The sequence below is a fragment of the Pinus tabuliformis genome, chromosome 8, assembly GCF_031772625.1.
Source record: "Pinus tabuliformis cultivar Carrire ecotype Pingquan chromosome 8, CPIR1, whole genome shotgun sequence".
Taxonomy (NCBI): Eukaryota; Viridiplantae; Streptophyta; class Pinopsida; order Pinales; family Pinaceae; genus Pinus; species Pinus tabuliformis.
Genome location: NC_142294.1, coordinates 1,925,228,971 through 1,925,251,320, shown reverse-complemented (window position 1 = coordinate 1,925,251,320; position 22,350 = coordinate 1,925,228,971).

Here is a 22,350-nt window from a genome sequence, read left to right as displayed (position 1 = left end):
TTTATGTGAAATCTAGTTATGTCTATACCGTCATTCTAGACCTACCCCACCTTATAGGTGCCAATGCACCGGGAGCATCTCATGCCACCGACGGTATTGTTGGATCCATTTAACATCCTTCTCCATATACACAACAAAGTTATGGCTATCCGCAGGGGGGCACCAGTTCCTCCAACACTTATGCCCCTCCTGCTAGCAACATGTTTTGAGGGCTAGCCAATGCTCAACTTGTCTATCAAACTGTTGCTCCTCCACCATCTTATCCCTATGCACAACTGAGTGCTCCAACCCCTCAAGCATTAGCATCACAACCTCCCATGCATCCTTAGTCCCCATAGCCACCACCCCCTCAGGGTTAAGTGTTTGCACAACAGAGTGTGACCAATCCGAAAAATCCAAAGAAAAAGAATAATGGGAAAGGTAATAAGGATAAATAGGGTAATCAAGGTAATCAACCGAGTGAACCCCAGGGGAACTAGCGTAACACCAACAACCAACAGCATGGCAGTCAACCCAAGCAGAACAAGGCTATTCGTACGAACAAGACTTATGCATGTTGTGGTGTACATGGCCAATATATATATGAGTGTCCTCTCTCACCCTATATGTGCCAAATGTGGGAAGTTGAAGCAACTTCTAGAGGTCAACTGCCCATCCAACAATCGCCTCAGAATCTTGTGCCATCTCAACGGTAGTGCTTACAAATCCTTCCCCATAGCAAGGATTTGTTGATGCTAAACCTCAGCCAGGTCAAGTAGCCCATCCCCCAAAACTTATGATCCAGGTGACTACCATATCCTCATGATGAATTCTAATGAGTTTAATAGCTCTGATATAAACCTACAAATGCGGTCGCGTCAATATGACAAGCCATCGACTTCATCCGCCATTGAGTCCAAAACCAAAGCATCTATTAAGCCTATTATGACACCAAATGGTCTGCTATAGATCCCTCAACCTAAAGTTGAGGCAATTGCTAAGATCCCCTAGGGACCATTACGTCGTAACGCGGCTTCTAACCAAGATGCCCATACATACAGTATAGTAGATGACTTGGCACAATCCCCTACTACCATGTCGATGTTGGAAGTACTCCATTTGTTCCCATCTCAAAAGAAATCTCTACTAACTGCTTTTGGAGCATTATATCCTTTCGATGATCATACGATTGTCTTCCTAGTTGATACATCAAAACATCCCCCATTACCTTCATCTATTGCTTTCCAGATACCAGTCTGAGTCCTTAATGCCATCCTCTCTTGATGCATTATTGATGAAGGTGCATCCGCCTGTGTGATGTCTGCTGATGTTTGGAAACAACTAAATCACCTGAATTGTCCCCATACACCATCACTTTCTATGCTTGGGATGGTCACTCCTCCCAACCTCTTGGCATGTATCGCAATTGTCTAGTGACCCTTGTGGGTAATATTGTCCATGTAGACATTGAGGTTATTGATGCCCCTCTCAATTACAATATTCTCTTGGTTCATGGTTACACTTATGCCATGTCAACCGTCACATTTGTGGTTTTTTGCAAGATGTACTTCCCCCATGAAGGGAATATTGTTACCATCGATCAGTTGACATACTATGAGCCGACATCAATGACCTCCCCTGAGTCCATTATCTCGTCGATGTCCGATAAGTAGTTTACCACTCCTCCCACCGGTGTTTCACCTAGAGTCTACAAATATTCCTCATTGTTGGGTGCTTTCCCTAGTCCTCCCCCTCTCATCTTAGAGCCTAGCTCTTTGAGTGTTTGCATGTTACAAGCGTCACGGGCTGCTCGCAAGCAGTTTAGTACATTTGAACAACAGCCAACTCCTCAGCACCCTATTGTTACCATCTCAGCCGAGCCATTTGGATCCACCCCCCCAAGACCTCCTCCGTTCATGAGTTCCTCTCCTTCATTCCCACTGAGAACTATTCCTCCAGGTCTCAACCATCCAAGAGTTGTTCTGCGAGGATGTTACCCTGCAGGCCAAATACCTTTCTTTTTTCCTCCTCTGGGAATCTTTTATATACCTATCATGGCTTCGTTAGTCCTCCCTAATATGACTTTAGGGATCCCATTTTGGTACATTGATCCCCCTAAAGGTACTCCACCTGGTCAGCTAAGACCTTATCATGCTTTGACATCAGTTCAACCGGTCCTATGAGCCTTGCCGCTACTCCAGTTCCATCAAAACCTTAATAAGAACCCACTCCTATTGCGAAATCATCTAGACAGGGGGGAAATCCAAGAGGAAAGAACCTAAGGACAAGTCCCCCCAAGCTCCTCCAACCCCCAAAGCCCCAAAGTTGTCACCTTCATGTGCTTTGTGTAAAGTTTTTGGGCATGCCACCAATAATTGTCTTGAACTACCTCATCTCAAACCTTTGGTTCATGAAATATTCCCTGAGTCAAATATCCCTGAGGTCCAAATTACCTTACCAGGTCCAACCAAGAAACTCAAAACGTTAAGCAGAAATCACCCTTGTGCCTTGTGTGATCATCATGGTAACTATTCCCATTGTTGCCATCGTAGTGGATCACCTACTCCTCTACCCGAGGATTCTAGCACCACTAGTAAACCAGAACAGGGGGACTCTGGTCCCACCATCATGACACATCCCCTCAATGTCAAGATGATGGAATCCATGAGCCATATCCTTTACCTATATTCATCCTTGAGCTCCTCGCAGGAAAACCTTTCTAAGGTTTCTGCGCGCGCTTCTATCGAACCTCCTTCATCGGAAGCGCAGGTCTCAACATCGAGTAGATTTTCCATCTACTATCTCATCGTCTACCATTCTAGATGATGCGTATGTGAACCTTCTTTCTTAGGACAATGCACCAGGTCCTGTTGCCGCATCATGTAGTCGATCTTCCATTCTAATGAGGACACCATGGAAGCGATGAATACCCCTGATTATCCTTGGGATGATATGCACCAGCATGCGTACTTCCTTCCATATTTGGAGTCCACCACTCTAAATACATCCAGTACACCCATATCATATTGTTGGGCACATAGGCCCCTACATCTACTTATCATCCATTGGAGGATCTCATGCCAAGTTGGGTTGAGATGCTTGAATCCCTTTTTCAGCACTTGAAACACAATGGAGCTCCACAAACTCCTCCTGCTAGGGGGCATCATTCCCACCTTTTCCTTCTAGATCAATCCCCTCCATCACATATGTTTGCGAGCAGTATCCCATGCTTGGGGGCATGATGTTTTTTCCCTTGGCCATCTTCTCAACTAATTAACATAAGTCTTGGCCTAGATCCGATCGAATCTAGGCATGGTCGATTATCCTCCCATTCCTTGGATAATTTGTCCTACCGGCCTTTTCGGAAAGCCATATTCACATCGCATATCGTAGACGTTTGATACCATATCGTCAAATATTCTACTCTATGTCATACCACCTTGTCCACATAGTCCCCATGTTTGACTTCGTGGGTGAGGATGATTCTAGACCTCCTCTAGTAGTTCATTCTCATTTTCCTCTTCCCTTAATTATTCACCAGGAACCATCATTCCAAGAAGAATTAAGGCCATATTTAGACAAGTAAGGCCACTTGCCTGAAAGCCACAAATCCTGATTTCGATGGTCGGTTTTTCCGCTATGATCTCCACAAGATTTAGGGCTTCCTCCTCCTCCCAAATTGGAAGGAAAACACCCTTTTATAGGAAAACTCATAGTTTTTTTGTCGCCTATTGCAACCAAATCATAGCTCAGTTTGATGAAACATCAACACCATTGGAAAGTTCTCATCGAGTACTATAATGGGTATTTTGCAGTTTTTTATGATGTGACACTTCACCCGGAAGCCATTTTTCCAAGAAGGGTTACTTCGTCGCTTCTCAAAATCAAATTTCTTCATATACGGCACTTATACCTTAGGGATCACCTTCACCTACTGCATTTCATCTCACAGGTCAATTTTTGTCGTGAGTAACCATCATTCTCTCATGTTTTCATGGTCCCCACCAGGCCTATTCTGTATGGGAGCATCATCAAGTCACCCTTGTTCAGTGCATCCGCGATGAGTGACCTTTACATCTATGGAGTCTGTTTCATGTACCACTATATCATGTCATAGTATTCCATCTATCTTTGCATATTGTTCATCCTGTGTTGCCCATTTTGGCCTCCAATCATACTGTCCCCCATCCCTTTCGGAGTTGAGTTCATCGCTGCGAGGGCAACCAAGCACTTTATGCTCTAACAAGGGAAGTCGTCTGTTTGTCCCTCAGTCCCATTTTTCCCATTGTCCATGGTGTCAGTCCATTAGTCACATTACTCTTTTCCCTCGAACCTTAAGTGAGGATCCTAATTTCCCCACCTATGGTGGGCCCTATTTTGTCGACATCGACACATTTATTCCAAAAGAACAACCTAGAGGGTGGTGTATCTTGGTTCTAGCTTCCATTCTTGTTTGGTGCCTCAGATCAAGTAGAGGGACTAATTATTTCCCTTTGACTTGGTTGTTTCATGCTGGTGATTCATACACTTGATGGTCCAGTGATACAATAGATTGTACCAGTGATTCCCGAGCATTTGTGAGATGTTTCAAACCTCATGAGGGGGTGGGCCTTCAGGTAGCCCCCACATGCCCAGATGCAATCATATTATGCTACAACCTCAGATGCAGTTCCACATATTTGATGGGTTTGATTCCTATCCGTTGGAGGGTTCATAGCATGCACGTCTCCTTCAGATGATCCATTCAGTTTTGCAGAGCCCTTCTCTGTTCAACAAGGCTTCTTTGGTTGTTCTACCCTCCCTCCCACCCATTTTTTGAGGGAAGGGAAATTATATCTCATGTACTCATATGTTATTATATTCATTCCTGGCTCATGCTTTACTAGGTTCATTGTTTATATGGGACACACTTTATTATTTTCTGGCTCAACTATGCCAGTGTGTCATGTACCATTCAACATGTACTTCATTTCTCAGTTTTATGTTTCTAGGCACATCATTATTTTTGTACTAAGTTATCTCAACAGGTATAGGTATGCCTCCCACGCCTCACTAAGATCTGGTACCACAATATAAAATGAGATTTGCATTGGTCTCACCCCCTCTATCTCTATACTCTTTCACTTCAGCTCCATTGGTTTCTCTCTCTCTCTCTCTCTCTCTCTCTCTCTCTCTCTCTTTGACTCCACTTTGTTGCCTAGTGACTGTGTCTTTACAATGTACTTCGGTCATACGTTTTGCTCCTAACACTCATACGTTGGAAGGGAATCTGTTATCACAATCATCTAGCCTTAATTTAATAGATGGATCGAAGTACATCAGTAAAGCCAATTTTACCATAGTAAAATTGCTTTCACTGTGAGAAATTACTTGATAAACCACATTTTTTAAGCAATTTATAATTAAACCCATGACGAATAATTAAATAAATCATTATTTATTTAATTATATTCTAGCAATAATTAATTAAAAAATTGTTTAATTAATATTCCTTGTCATATTTAACCCAGTTATGAAAAATAGATAGATAAATTATTAATTATCTTATTTTTCTCTATGAATAATTAATTAATCACTAATTAATTATTATTCCTTGTCAAGTTTGATTAAATCCATTAGGAATAATTAAACAAATCATTATTTGTTTATTATTCCTTAACCATATTTCTTGAGATGATAAATAAATTGTTTATTTATTTATTGTTTCTAAATAAAAGTTTAAATAATTTTTCCCTCCTAAACAAATATAATAAAATATTCCAAGTGTTTATTCCTAGAATGGGGTTAATAATATTTTATTATTGCTCATTATTTAAGGATAACTCAATATTTTGTTATAAATAGAAGGGTTTTCCATTCATTACTCACTTTTGATTATTTTTATTGTCACACTCATTGTTGTAACTGTAATTATCATCATTGTCGCACACCATTTCTCTTTTCCATTTGAGTTCCCATTGACCTCAAACATTTCATTTGCTAGATTTACACATTATAGAGGAGAGAGATTCTACAAAAGTTGAACATATTTGAGGATAGCCAAGAACCCATCCCATAGAGGTGGACTGATCACATTTATTTGTTCCCTTCACAGGTGTTATTTAATAGGTTATATTCTTTGTATATCTGGTTTCCATTGGATTAATGGAGTTACCCACATTTATTACTATTTCATTTTACTATTTAACTATGATTGTGGCATAGATCCAGGCTTTGGCAGGTTTTGTTTCTATCATTTTCTACAGATCTACAATGTTTAGCAGTCATTTATATTGTTGAGACTGTTTTTCATCCACAGTCTTAAGTGTTTCCTTTTCATACACCTTCGAGGAGAAAACACTATAACAGGTGTTATGTACATGTTGTATATGCAATGATATGTACATATGGTGTTGTGTGCATGTTGTACATATGGTGCTATGTGCATACGGTGTTGTGTGCATGATTATACAAGCGGTGTTGTTGGCATGTGGTGCCATGTAAATGTTGTACATATGGTGTTGTGTGCAGGTGGTGTTGTGTACATGTCATGCATATGGTGTTGTGTACATCTAGTGTTGCGTACACATTGTATAGGTGGTACGATGTACATGTGGTGTTGTGTACACGTTGTGAAGGTGGTGTCATGTACATGTGATTACGTGTACACCTTGCGTAGGTGGTGTTGTCTATAGGTTGTATTGTGTACATGTTGTACATGCGGTACTAGTGTACATGTGGTATTATGTGCATGTTGTACATGTTGTGTTGTGTATATGCGATACTATGTATGTGCATTGTGTATTCATGGTATTGTGACATGTATTCGTTGTGTTGTACTCTATGTACGTATATGTATTGTGTTGTATATCGAGTGTAGGTGTATGTATTGTGTGGTGGTGTACACTAGATGTAGGCATATGTATTGTGTTTTTTTGTACATTAGGTGTAGGTGTATGTGTTGTATGTCAAGTGTAGGGACATGTATTGCATGGAGTTGTATGAAATTTTTTGTCGTATGTGTGTGATGCACATGGTTGAGGAGAAGGCACTAGGTGTTCGTCGGGTGTGGAAATCGATCTAGGTTGTGTACGGAATAAGAAAAAAGGTAGAAGCTAAGGATTTATTAAAGGATACGTATCAGTATTTTATTTTAGTTTTATTATGTAGGTGATTTATGATTCTGGTCTACGATGATCACATGTGAACTATGATTCTAGTTTATGATGGTTACATGTGATTTATGATTTTGATCTATGATGCTTTTGTTTTTAGTTAACCTGATGTAATATGTTTATACATAATTATTTGGTCAATATGCTAGTTTGACTTGTTGTGACAGGAAGCAAACAAAATTGCAAATCTACCTTGTTGACGAGCCACCAATGAGGTATGATTTGAATTTATTTTGAATCTAATGGAAATTATGTGTTGGGTACATGAATGCATGAAAATTATTGATTGGGTGATTGAAATTGGCTACAAGGATTAGCAATAACAACAAAAGAAATTAGAAGAGGCAGCAGTATGCTGGTAAAGCACTTTAGGAGCAGGGCCATTGTTGGACACTCGTACCCAATAGTGTACATTGATTCCCATGAGCATGGTATAACAGGTATAATGCTTTAGGGCAGGGATATGCCTTGGTTTTTCTATCTTCCTATGCAATGAAGCCTTGCCTAGGGATGGAATGCCCAAGATGGGGGTGCCAGCAGAACTTGGAAGGTGTGTGACTGCACGGAAGGGGGTGACCAGTTGCACAAGGGACGTGTAGCAAAGAAAGGAAGGTCAGTGATGGATTTTTTTGTGGTCATTAGCATTGTTAGATGGAATCATATGCACATTGGGAATGTGATCTGGAAAAATGAGCTGGTAATTGTTCACTAAGAGAACACGTGGCACAATATTGTAGCATTGGACATTGGATGCAAATTTGACTTTGCGGTGGATTCTGGACTTCTTGGGAAGGAGGTAAATCGTGGTATTACTTTGAGGGTGGATGCGTGAGTCTCTTCATTCCCTTACTGTGGATGCAGGCATCATATCCTTTTATTTGTTGGTTGAGAAAATGTTCATATGTGTATATGTGTGTATTATTGTAAATACTATATCGATTTGGATTTATAAAGCTCCATAGATAGTATGATTATTTGTTGGGTGAAGAAAATGTGTATGTGTGTATATGTGGTTATTATTTTAAATACTGTAATGAGTTGTGTTATAAAGCTCCAGTAAATGGTATAGTTTTCATGTTTTAGCAGATGGTCATTGTAAATGTTGCAACAAGCTATGTTATAAAGCTCCATGGGTAGTATGTTTTGTTTTTAGCAGTATTTTTGGTTATAAGTGTCATTTAACACCAAGAATGGTGTTCCCCCAAGGGGGAGGGTTCTGTAACAAACTTGGTTCAACGTCCATGTAAAATATATAAGACCATGGTCATGGGACACATATTCGAAGCTGAATGGTGGGAAAAACATCCTAGTGGGTGTTCATTTTGACTATTATGGCTAAGGAAATTCGCAAAGGGAATGGAAAAGACTTTGGAAAGGAAAAGTGGCATTTTGGCACATTTATTTATGAAAATAATGGAAATTAGGAGAAAAGGAAAGTGAAAGGTCACATGTTACATATGAGGAGGAAAATGAAGGAAAATAATGGAAAATGAAGGAAATAGAAGCCTCATTAATAAAAAGGCTTATGAGGATCAGTTCATAAGCTTGGTCAGTTCATTTTTTGAGCTCTCTCTCTATTCTCTCTCTCTCATTCTTGGATCCCTCTTGGTGAGTGTGGCATACTTGGAGTTTTGGACCAAGAAGTAAAAGGAAGAGTAGGAAATTACAACATGACATCGGGATCAGCAGATACAATAGATTTGTCTTGTGGGTACCGAGTTGCATGTATGTTTTCCTCACTAGTTGTGACATGCATGGAATATGCATGTGGATTATTGATCATGATCTGTCACTGGCATGGAGGATTAACAGGATTGATAGTGGATTTTCCTAACCTTACCATTTCCTAGATAGCCATGGTGTTGTAGATAGCCATGGTGAAGCCTTAACACAACTTGGGTTGAGTTACTAGTCTTGGAAGCCTTGGTTGGATAAGCACTCTGGAAGCTCTCGGTGGGTTGAGTTACTAGTCCTCGAAGCCCTAGTTGGACAAACACTCTGGAAGCCCGTCAGCATCTGTGGGTTGAGTTACCTGTCTTGGAATCCTTGTTTGGAACAAATGCTCTAGAGCTCTAGAAGGATTGGATAGAAACCAATCTCGTGATGGTTTCTGATGTCCGATAATGCGGTGGAATCACTGTTTGATGGTTTGAGTTGGTTGGCCTCTGGAAGCCCTAGATGGTTTTGGATTGATGTGTTTCATGAGATACCACATTCATGCTTGGAATATGGCATGGGGGTGAGTGGATGAAGAGATATTTGGCTCAGCCATGTCTACGGTCAGGTGGACCATGGTAGTCCCATACCGGGTTGGCTTTTGCATCATTAATATGAGGTTATTTCTTCTAGTTATCTCATGAGTATTATATTGGTTTATATGTGGAGTATATGGTTGTTGCTTCCTTGGTATTTATATTGTTATTATGTTGGTTATGAATATGTATTATGACAGTGGCTATGTGTGGTGCCCATCATGTTTTTACTTGTATATGAATGTGAAATGTATCTATGGCCTAATGGATGAAACTATTGCTAATGTGTTGAGGCATCAATGCTTCTTAGTGATTCTTAGATAAGTATGAGACCCTATGCTCAGATCTATCGTTTAAACCTATAGATTAAATATTTGTGATATGTTTGACGAAATGCCTGTCGTGGCTAGTAGGGGTCCAGCCAAGGGCTTATTCAAGTAATTGCATTTGTATCATTATTCCATTTTTATCTTTTTGTTCTAAAGTTATCATTTAATTTTGGGTAGTGACCTAGGCTTTGGGCCTGAAAAAGTGGCTCAAATCCTAGGGACACTAGCAGACCACTAAGAAAAATAGTCCCTGGATGCTCGAATACCATGTTGTGGGAGCATCCAGAGCCCTCTAAACGCTATAATTCCCATATCATGGGAGCGTCTGGGGGTTAATTGGTCTAAAACTTCAATGGAACTCAGGGGATAGTTACCTGAGAGGTTGGGATAGTTCTTGAGAGTCTTGTTGTTGTTCTGGAAGGTTTGTATGGTGTGTTTCCATTGGTTCCACTTTTTTAACGTGACTTAGGAGGTCAAATCATATCATAGTAACTTATCCTCACATGTTTACCCTGGTTGGTTGGCTACTTGGATAGATGTGGGAGGAGGGCGTTACAAATTGGTTTAACTATATGAAGTATTAAATTATTTAAAATGTATGTCAATCTATATGAAATGAGAATTAGATATAAAAATAGTTTTTAGTTGATATCCTTCATGGACTAACTTCTTTTTAAAATAAATCTACACACCAAACATGAGGAGGAAGCAACAAAATAGCTCGAACTTTAAAATATTAAGAAATGATTAATAGAATGATGGACCAAGATTTGAGTTCCATATTCAACAAATTGTTCACCTTATAGCTCCTTCCATTCATATATGTTCAAAGCTTCCCCATAACTAATCAATGGAACCTTCACATAATTGTTGAAATCAGTTCATAATTAATTCATTTGAGGTTCTTTTGTTTTTCTTATTTTTTATAAAAATGTCACCTAACCATATACTAAGGAATCTATTGTAGTTAACTTTTCCATAATGCTAGAGCCTATAGAAATATGATTTTAGGTTATTCAAGAGGTGTACTTAGATGCTCATTCTAAATCATAAACATGTAATTTTCAATCTTTCTTTATTTTTTTGTGTATTGCTTCTCTTGTAATCATTCATCTTCATTCACAATCTCTAGATACTTAATAGTGAAGGCTTGGATTATTGATGAAGTTAAATGAATAAATAGATGGAAACAAATTTTTCATCAAGTTTATACTTTATATAAACTCAATAAACCATTTCTTCTAGTGCAATGCAAGGATGTTGACATGACTTTCTATGCCCTTGAGTTAAGTAGAGCTTCTAATCTTGAACACGCAATATCAAAAGTTTCAAGAGTGCTTTGAAGTGGTATTATGAGATGTTTGTTGTTAGTTTTGTTAAAGGTATTGATTACTTAACCTTGAGATGTATCCATTGTGAGATGAGATGGTGACATAGAAATAACATCTCATATATGAATATGGATGTCATTTGAATGAGTGGTTTCTAGCCTCTAATTGAATTGTACCAATGACTAATCAAAATGCATCAATACATTATAACAAACCTTCATTTCCTTATATTCCAACAGTCTTTGGCAGATTAGAAACAATAATTGAAGTTCCTTCAGTGATGAGTGGGTATTTCATGATCACTAACATCACATCCTACCATCATATGTCCACTCATTTACCCTGCTAAATTATTTTTGAAATATTCATTTTCCATCCCAAAAAGAAATCCACTGATCTTTGAACAAAATAACTACCTTGATTAATTTTGGCGTTTTCATCCCCCACTTGGGGTATGCTAGTAAAATGATTATCTATAAAGTGTGATGAATGTAAGGAAAATCAAAGGCACATAAGCCTAGTAAAGGAAACATATCCATCTTTTAATTCTAGCCCCGACTTGGGTGCCCCCTAACTGGAAAACAAACAATTTGAAATCAATCTTATTAAATCAGACTCCTCGAGGTGTCTCTGTGCTATCATATTACAGACCAGAGGTCCAACAAGCATGAAACCTAATACATAAAAATGGTTAAAAGGTGGCTAAACCCACTTATACGCCTCAAATGTATATTTGTGCCAATGTGAATCCTACATTGAAGTTTAAAAAAATTGTGAACCTCCCACTTGCTTGTCTCCTCTTATACTTCAAGTGGGGCCAACGGTCATGAACCGTACAATGATGATTAAACCAAGTGAAGTGTGTTCTTATTTAAAGCATGTTATTAATTTTTAAGGTTTGGGGTTTCTCACTTTACTATGTTTAGGGTTTTAAGATCTTTACTTAAAATTTCCTATGATGTAGATATCCCCACTGTAAAGATCAAAACATCAACATTCATATCTAATACTCAATATCTTTTAATAACATCAATAAATTTACCAATATGTTTATAGAAAAAATAAAAAATATCTTAAGTAAAATTAACTTATTGTTATCTATGTGATAATTAGAGTGTAATAAATACTTCTAGAAATCCTGTGGATCATCAAAAGAACAAAAATATTGAAATCTGTATGTATTTGATTTGTCTAGTTATTCAAGATGACGCCCGTAGCCTAGAATATGTACCAATTGAAAAACAAGTAGCAGATATTTTCACAAAGTCCTTGGCATCACCAATATTTCTTTAGTTACAAAAAATTCTTGGAGTGAAGGATGTCGTCCTTGGGGGGTCATCTTGATTCCTTCTTCCTTCACCTCATCATTTCTCTTTTTTTTAATCAATTTTTTTAGGTACTCTCTTTTGGGTGGGAGTTTTTTCCTAAGTGTTTATGTCCTTTTCACCACATATGAAAGGTTTTACATGGATACTCAAGTAGGCCTCATTACTAGGATTACCTAAAAGGGATGTAAGTTGGTCCATTGCAAGTGGTTCTATAGAACCAAATATGTTTCAGAGGGCTCTATTGGCAAACATAACGTATGTCTTGTGGGCAAGATATTTTCACAAGCTGAAGCGATCAATTATTCTAAGACGTTTTCCTTTGTTGCCAAGCTAGATTTTATATGTCTTGTGCTTTCTCTTGCTTCCTCCCAAGGCTGACCAGTTCACTAGATCGATGTAAATAGTACCTTTGTGCATGGATATTTACATGAGGATATTTACATGGAGGAGCCCCCCAATTTTATGCATGATCCTTCACTTGTTTGCAAGCTTCAACATTTCTTATATGGTCTCAAACAAGCTCCTAGAGCTTGATATGAGAACATGGAAAATTTTATTCTTTCTTATGGGTTCAATTACTGTCATTTTGATCCTACAATTATACTTAGAGGCAGGGCTCTGATGCCATGTAAGAGTGCAAAAAACACCCACAAATCAAATTGCAATATCTAAAAACCTTGTATGAAAGAGATCAATATAATTGAATTTGAAAGAAAATACTTCATTGCTTGAGAAAAAATGTTATACATCAACCTAATTTATAGAAGAAATGGAAGCTTCTAGTGAGAGCTAGAGGATGAGAATTACAATGCAACAGATAACAATGCTACTTAGGATTAGGAGTTCCAAGGATTAATTTATTGCATCTCTAACATCCAAAGTTGAATTAAATCATTTTGTGCCTACATTATTGGAGTATGATTTAAACATTTATGTAGCACCAATGACTATTAAGAGCTCTTTCCTCATATGTTAAAGTCTCCTCACATGTGATCAATGAAATTAAAAATACAAATGTTGATGCTCAAGATCGTCTTGTTAATTTTGACTCTGTCTCACTCATTCACAATATTTGTGTAAAAGATGCCATAAATGTCATTAAGGTTATTACTAATGAAGAGATTGAAACCTTGGTTAAAGTGTTCCTTAAATCAACATACTTCAAAATTAGAGGTAATATATACAAGCAAATAGAGGGAGTAGTTATGGGACCACTCCTATAACCTATTGTAACTATTTGAAAATAATTATATTGATACCTATCTTCTTAAACCCTAAATTTGGAAAATATTCCTAATGGAAAAGAAAACTAAGATAAGTTCAAGGATTAATTTAACAAGAAAATAAAGCATTAAATTTACCATGGAAATAGAGGAAAATAACAACAATCTATTCCTCGACATCATCATCTCCAAGGAAAATGATGGTTCATTATCTTATCAATTTTATTCAAAGAAAACACACTCTAACCAGTGTCTCCATGTTAAATGTCATCATTTCCTTACTCAAAAACTTGATTTAATTAATATATGGGTGACTCATGGTATTAATGTTTTAGATTAAGATTATTTGGACTAAGAGTTGAATCACTTAGACAATGTATTAAAAAACAATGGCTATACAAAATATCAATTCAAAATGACGGTCCTTAGAGGTAGATATAAAACAAACTAAACCCATGGGATGAAAAAAGAAATATGACACTCCCTTAAATCAATGGAACAATAAACAAAATTGCAAGAATTCTAAAGAGAGGAAATATCAAAGTGATCTTCATTCGTACTAATAGTGGTATTTATCAAAAGCAGTGTAAGGGTGTATACGCAATTTCATGCTTATGTGGAAAATTATTGGTGAGATAGTAATATCTTTACACACTAAGCTCGAGGAATATTGTGTAGGAATAAAATATATCCGAATTAAGAAGTATTTCTTGAATTAAAATTCTCATAGTCGTTTCGACTAGGTGATTTGCATAATAAATGCGAAGATCTTTGCTAAGATAAACCACTACAACAATAAAACGATTGCTGAAGCCCTTGAAATTGAATTCCACATCATAAGGATGCTTAGATACTTGTTATACATAAAATTAAAAATAAAAATAAAAGAAACATAAAATAATGTTTGCAATATTTAGGTTTCTCATTTGTTTCATCCATTATTTATTTAGGGTTACCACTTACAGATCAGAATGTTTTGCAAACTAAATATGAACACAAGTCCAATTATTATTAATACTCTACTATTATAATGACTAATTTAATTTACAAATATATTATATATCATCATGTTTTAAAAAATTCCCTCTATATGAGCTTGATTTTAGTCCCTACCTGGGATAGTGTTGGTATTATTACATCATGTTCACCTTGACTATGGGTTAGCTTACTCTTTGGATATAAATATTTTTCCTTCTCCAATGTTTGAAATAAGTGAATGAAAATACTTGTTTTCATACATTATATGCATTTGATTTATTACTCAGTACAATTGGAATATATAGTTGGGTCTTATTACGTCCCAAATTATATTTCATGACAAAATCTTTAATCCCCAAGGCACAATCACCTAAGTGGGAACTACTAGGATAGTCACCAATGTCACCTAAGTAAACTATTCTCTTCACATTAGGTCAATTCTCATTAGACTCAAGGGTATGTTTAGGGGGGCTACATTCCCAAACTCAATAAAAGGGATCAAACCCAAGGATGAGGCCCAATTAGACCCCTCCTTGTTTGGTGTTGAATAACCCTCTAGGTTAGTGTTTGGAAACCTTTCAATGGGCTTTAATAGTTTGACTATGTCTTTTATTTTATATGTTTAGAAATATTTCTTTTATACTTTCATATTTATCTATATGCAGGAAAGGAAATGATTTGTGTTATTAAAAGAAACATGAATTTTAGGATAAAGTAACATAATATTAAATAGTAGACAAAAAATATTGTAGGCACCTTGAAAGTAATTCTATTAGGAGTTCTAAGACTAGATAAACATTATAAAAATATAACTAACATCAAAATGAAAAGAAATAAATCATGAGATACAATGAAATAATTCTTTGATACCTCAATCATTGACAGTAGTAAGTATCTATTGAAATTTATGGAAATTTATTCATGAATAAATATTAATCTTTAACTACAATAGAAATCCTTACTATAAGTATATGATATATTTACTTGTGCACAAACTAATCCACACGAAAAGAAATTCGCATAGAAATTTAGGAAAACTACTTTGGCTCCTCTATAACTTTTGAATTAAACTTTCAAAAATACTTTCTTAGGTACAACCTCATAATCTCTTCCAACATCCCAAAATCCTTGTTTAACAGATTGGTCCCCTTATTTATTAAACTAACAATGACTAAAAATGGAAAACTTGATACAATAAAAAAAATTGAGGATAACTAAATAAAATGTACAAGTCAAGATGACTCGTGTGATTTAGGAGTCTTGGATTTTGCATGCCCACCATCATAAGCAACCCATTGCACAAACAACTCATAATATGCATGATCGTAAGGAAACCTATGCTAATCCATAAGGATAGTAAGGGTTTTATTTCTTTATTTATAGTTCCTAATGTAATTTTATATTTTGGGGACTATTCCCTCCTATATATTGGATATCTTGATTTCACTAACCACAAACGTTTGCATGTGGTCATGTTCAACTACAACTATCTTTTGGATATTGACTTGATTCATCAATAACTTGTTTAAATTGTGTCCAAACTTCCTTAATTGACCAATAACCCTCAGGTGACCCAAAAAATGGTAGCTAGAGGTAAATCAATACCTCAATGATTTTATCCCATGATTGTTGGCATGCACACAACTTCTTTTTTTCCTACATTTTCTCTTATTCTGGTTTTCTTTTGAGCTATTATAATAGTAATTTCTGTTGAAAAATTGTAGCAAGAAAGGCTCAATTTGACTTTAGCCTTAGTCAAATTGAGTAAATTGAATTTCCACATCGGTGGGAAAACTTGGAGGTAGTGAACTAGTGTTATATGGATCTTTTCACTCAGTTAGCTTATTAAATTCAAGTTAGAGGGCTTGGGGTTTGGTTATGTATGTGTGATTGCTAAAATTTAACAATATATTTCACTTATTTTCAATTCTATTCAGCTAACTGGCCTCTAACTATTGTTGGAGTCTGTTGAAGGTCAGTTGTCTAGTGGGGCAACACTCTAGCTCCAAGATCTATTTGTTAACTGATCAGTCAGCCTAAAATAGCTAGTGCATGTGAGGAATTCAAATCCCTTAGTTGAAGTGGAGATGACAATGCAGTGTAATATTAGTTGTAGACTAGTCTTGAGTGTGCAGGTGTTGCATGCAATTAGTGATCAATCCTTAGGAATTGCACAATCAATTTGGATGAAATTCCTAAAGAATAGTGGCTATTTTCCTCAGGAATCACACAAGGAAATAAGGGCCCTGGTGAGGAAAAAATTGGCTAAGTGTTGGCCAACATTGTTCATTGAGTAGAGAGAACAATTATTCTTTTGCAGGTTTAGCTCAGAGTTGAAGCTAGCAATTGTAATAGATTCTCTATTGATTTGTTTAATGCAAAGATGTTTGAGGGGTTTTTCCCAATTGGGTTCTCCTAGAAATCATTGTGTATTTGTGGTTTTGTTTATTGCATGTCTATGCATGTTTTTCTAAATGGCGAATTTCATTCCGCGGATCAGTAGGGTAGAATTGTGTCTCTTGATTTTAGATTAAATTTCTTAAGCAGTTGCAATTTTATCAAATTTCTATACTTTCTCCTTTTTTCAAATTCAATCCTCTTTTGTCGGTTTACTATATCTTATGCTACTCTACTTTGCGCCTCTAAGTCCTACATACTATTTTATTCACTTTATTTTCTTTATTGTTCCAATAAGACCTTCTCCTTACTTCTACTTTTGCCTCTTTTCTCTATTTGTCAAGTCTTTCTTAGCTAGCATCTTCTTCAATCTTTCTTCCTAATGTTGAAATTATATAACATGTTTAGTAGAATACAATTTTCTGATTTGATAATTAGTTTTTAATGATTTTCAACCAATATTTCTAATGCCACTAATATCATTGAATAATTATATAAAAATTCTCTACTATAAGTGCAATGAAAATAATAAAGATCATAGAAATACATCCATGCATGGTAGACATAGTATTTTTACCCTAGGAAACCCAACAATATAACTTGAAGAGAAATTACCTTTTTAACAAGGTTTACAAATTAGAATTTGTCTAGAAATATGAGCCAACTTTACAAGTCAAAATACCAGGCAAACCTGGTCAAACAACTACTCGTCAATGTTGATCAAACTAGTAAAAAATAAGAAGTCAACATTGGTCAAACTTTTAGTCTGTGGTCAACTCAGCCCTGCGGTCAAATATTCACATGTGTGGATGTGGTCAAATTGTGGTCCTCTCTCCACACGTGCTTTTATAGTCTTGGCTCTTCAAACTACGATCAAATATTGCCAAAACGGTTTGGTCAAAATCATCATTCTCACATGTGCGACCTCTAAGAGAGAGATAAAAAATGATAAAGATGATCCCCAATAACAAATTTCTCCTTTGCCAAATTTCTCCTCCACTAGAAAATATTAATTGAGCTTGATATCCTCACATGCTTGTTTATTTATATAGATCTCTAATGTCAAGTGAAAACCCATAAAGAGGCACATCATCACAAGAAACACTTTCACTTATGGAGCCGACATTAGAACTCAACATTAGACTAGAATTATTTATTCCACTACTAGGTAAAAACCTAATTAGATAAATAAATCAAACCTGCTATAAAAAATAGATCACTCCATCTTGGAGCAAGCAATGTGAGCATCGTGGGCTAATCTCCCCTAGAAAAATTAGCATGGCCCCATGGGTGAAATACTACCCCTCGATGATTAACCCAAAAACATAGATATACAATTTTATAACCCAAAAAAGTAGATACAATGAAACTTGACCTATATTAATAAATGGAAAATGTTGAAACTTTATACATGCAAAATAAATAAATAAAACTAGCTCGAATGGTGGTAGCTAATCTTTGAGAAGAGATGTGACAACTGCACACTTTTTCCAAATTGTGTTAAAATGAGGCTATGAGGCCTCTCTCTCATGAAGAAGTAATGAGAAATCATAAACATAAAAGTACGTAACCCTGGATATGAAGCACCGAAGAGTTTTGGGCCCCAATGGGGTAAGCTGGAATGTTGACTTGACGTGGTCATAACTTTGGCATATTATCTTCGTTTGGTGCGCAAATTATCTCATTGGAAAGGTCTATTTGAGAAGTACATTTTATGGCTATCCGTGATAACCAATGACTTTCATCAACCCATTTTTCCCAAAATAATCCATTTAGGGCCTCAAAATAGTTGTGGAAGTTCATGACCTAAAAACTACCAAAATTAGAAAATTACCATAATAGAAAATTTGTGTTGTGATCTAGTGTTACAGGTGGTTGGCCATCGATATCCACCTGGATCATCTATCCAACAATGATATTAGTAGAGGACCTAGCTCCATTATTTTGGATCAAATCTTCCGCTTTTCTTATACATGCCATTCTCTAACCATAAGATCTACCTCTTTGTATGTTTAAACTCTATTTATAAGCAATCTTGAGTCTGTAATTCATATCTTAGTACATTTTCTTTCTCCCTTTTACTATCTCACATCTTAATGTCAACTCCAATTTGTGTTCCTATTGTCGGTATTAGACCCGCAAACATTCAGGGGATCACCCCAGTATGAAGTCCCAACTAGACCTCACACCCTTTGTTGTGGGAGTCCCATCCGGTATGAGGGCCCAGTTGCCATTGTCTTAACGATTTGCCTCAACTCTTGCTTGTCAGCACAGGAGAGTGGTTCGCTTTGTCTTCGAGAAGTGAGGTTTGCGTGCCTGTTGAGTGTAAGTGTACTTGTGCCAATGGTTCTTTCACTATGAGGGGGAAAGGTGAAGGTGAGTTCCAAGTTGAAAGGGATCAGTCCCAACTCGACTAGGAACACACAACACAAAGGAAATACACAACTTCTAGTGGTGCAGTCCACTCGGATGCGGCAGTCACAACATACAAGGTAAGATAACACGTATAGAACTCATGGATCAGTCCAAGATGAGTGCAATGGTTATTACAACAAGGTTCATGTGAAAGGTCTATCTGATGTCTGGCAGTGCAATCAACATGGTTGAGACTACATTAACAGCATATACAACACATTTCCATTAATAGATTATGCATTACAACAAATGAATCGGTTCATATGTAGAACACATGCTTAAAGCAACATGCATTACAAGTGTTAAAGACTAGTCTTACAACAAATGCAATACATGTGTGAAAGCGTGTTGGCCTGTTGATAGGCTTCTGAATTAAGTGAAAGTTCCAAGACAAATCGCTACACCATATATCACTAACCTTGTTAGCAGGGTGTTGGAACCACTACTTACTCCTTAAAGAAAAGATTACAGACTCTCTTGGCTATATGGGAGGAGTTGAGGTGAAAAGTATATTCATGTACAAATGAGGGGGGTTTTTATATCCAAGGGTGAAACTAACCCTTGTGGTTGTTCGACTACCCTCATGAACGTTCGACTTCCATGACTTTCCGACTTACATGACTCTCTGTTCAACAAGTGGGTCTCTTGGACTCCCACGCTACATCACATTGATTGAAAACAAGCCCATAGTGGAGATGTGGGCAACATGATTCATGACTTGACGCAACATGACCTGACAAGACAATGTTGGTACATTTGTGCTGCTGCTGGAGTGCATGTCAAGCTACAGTGTTGCTAAGTGACGGATGTCTTCATGGTGTATCATAGCTTCACCTCTAGATGGTGAAGTGCGCAGGGCCTTCGATGGTCCTTGGTTCTCTTGATGAAGCTCTAGCATGATGTTCCTTGCTTTCATGTTGGAAGGCTTAACAGACTCACTTTTTTGCAAAAGTGCATGTTTGTCGTGTTCATCCGCTTTACATGCTTTGTTCATTCCTCCATTGGTGAACCTGTCCATATGCATGTGCTCCCTTTGTTCATCTCGTTCATCATCTTGACATGTTTGTGGGTGTACATGTACCTGTAGTCACTCATGACGAGATGACATCAAATCCAAAACCTCCTAGTCTACCATGACACATGATCATTCTGATGTCGGTGGCTGGGAGAGGCAGCGAATCTGTGATGCGGGATGATGGCTATGGGTAACTTCTCATGAAAACTACGCAGTCACTGAGATATGCAGATAGGTGATCTGAGTCGATGGTGACTGACTCCAAGGTCTAGCTCCGATGGGAAGAAAAAATGTGCAAAATTTTGGGAGGAATAGTCCAAGCTGCTGGAAGGAAAGGTAGGCATGCTCTACGCATTTTCTAGAATGAACAGTCAGTAGAGGCTAGATAGCCAATTTTGCGCAGTTTTCCAGAGGAACAGGTTGAGCTCCATCATGGGTCAGCAGGCAGGGATTGCGCATTTTTTCTGGGGAACTGCCCAGAAGACTGCCAGCCAAATATACGTAATTCCAGAGGGAACTACCAATTGGCTGTTGGGGTCACTGGTAGCTAGATCTGCACAATTCCCAAAGGGAACTGCCAGCTGGCTATTGGGTCACCGGGATCCAGACTTGCACAATTCCAAGAGGGAATTTCTAGTTGGCTGCTAGGGTTACTGGCAGTCAGAGTTGCGTAATTCCTAGAGGGAATTTCCAGTTGGCTGCTTAATCGCTAGCAACAAAAGCTGCTCCGTTCCTCGAGGGAACAGGTAGTTTCCTGCTGGGAGCTACTGGCTGGGAAAACTGCATTAAGGCCGGGAGGTCGACCTGCTTATCATCTCAGTGCAATGTCTGAGCTCATTTAACTGATGGGTAGTGGGAGGCCTACTCATGAGCACTTCACAATTTCTGAGATGAATAGCCAGTCGACTTTCAGGGAGGCCAGCATGAGTGTTGATTAAAATTCTTACAGGCAACACAACTTGAAAGAAATAGCTTGGTGCTTCTGCGTTGTTCTAGTTGATATTCGATCGAGTCAAATGCACGATGATGGTCACGCTATTAGTGAAGAGTCTGGTCATCAGAACTTTAACAAAATGACTAAGTGTGTGAATAGTCGAAAGATGCATAGGCGATGATACAGACACACACTCGTACGACTTGACGATGAAACGACCAAACCATCCGGATACACATCTTAAACATGACTGATTAACAGTGCAAGTGACAAGCGAGACACTTGTGATTGATCATTCATGATCGAGACGACGCTTGTGTGACAATGAATGTGACTCCATGTGTGAGTGTGACATATTCTTTCATGTCGAACACACCAAACACATACGAACCAAATACCTTGAGCATAACCAGAAAATAGTCTCGAGCATGACTCAGACATCAACATGCAGAGACTTGAGTGCAATAAACAAGAAAGGCGAATGTAAAGACTCACACGAGCTCATGGAGTGAACTTGAGTGTGTGTAGTCATCAAGTGAAACTTTCTAAGGGAGGCTCCAAAATTGGTGCAGGGCAAAATTTTGGAGGGTGGTTGTAGCCGATACAACACTTGGCAACACACTGGTATAACTCCAGCTTCTCTATTTCATTTCATTGCTAGAACAGGGCCTAGTCTTTCAGGAAGTATTGAATCGTTGTGCAGGTTTCTTCAGTTTCCCCATTTACCCCATGGACATACATGTTTCACCCTTTGCCAACTCAATCAAACACAATCAAATGTTCTGCTTAGAACTCAGTGTTTTGAATCTGCGAAGGGTAGTTTAGTTCGCGAGTTGAATATTTTCAGAGTATAAGTTTTCATCTTGGTGTTTCTCCGCTACCCCTAGGCCTAGAAAGTACCTCGTCAAAGTCACGCAGGAACACACACATTGCTCCATTGCCAACGAGCCTGGTCAGTACCCCAGTGGAGTTGCATGCTTCACCTCTCTATGTGGGAAGCCTTTCTCTTCTTTCG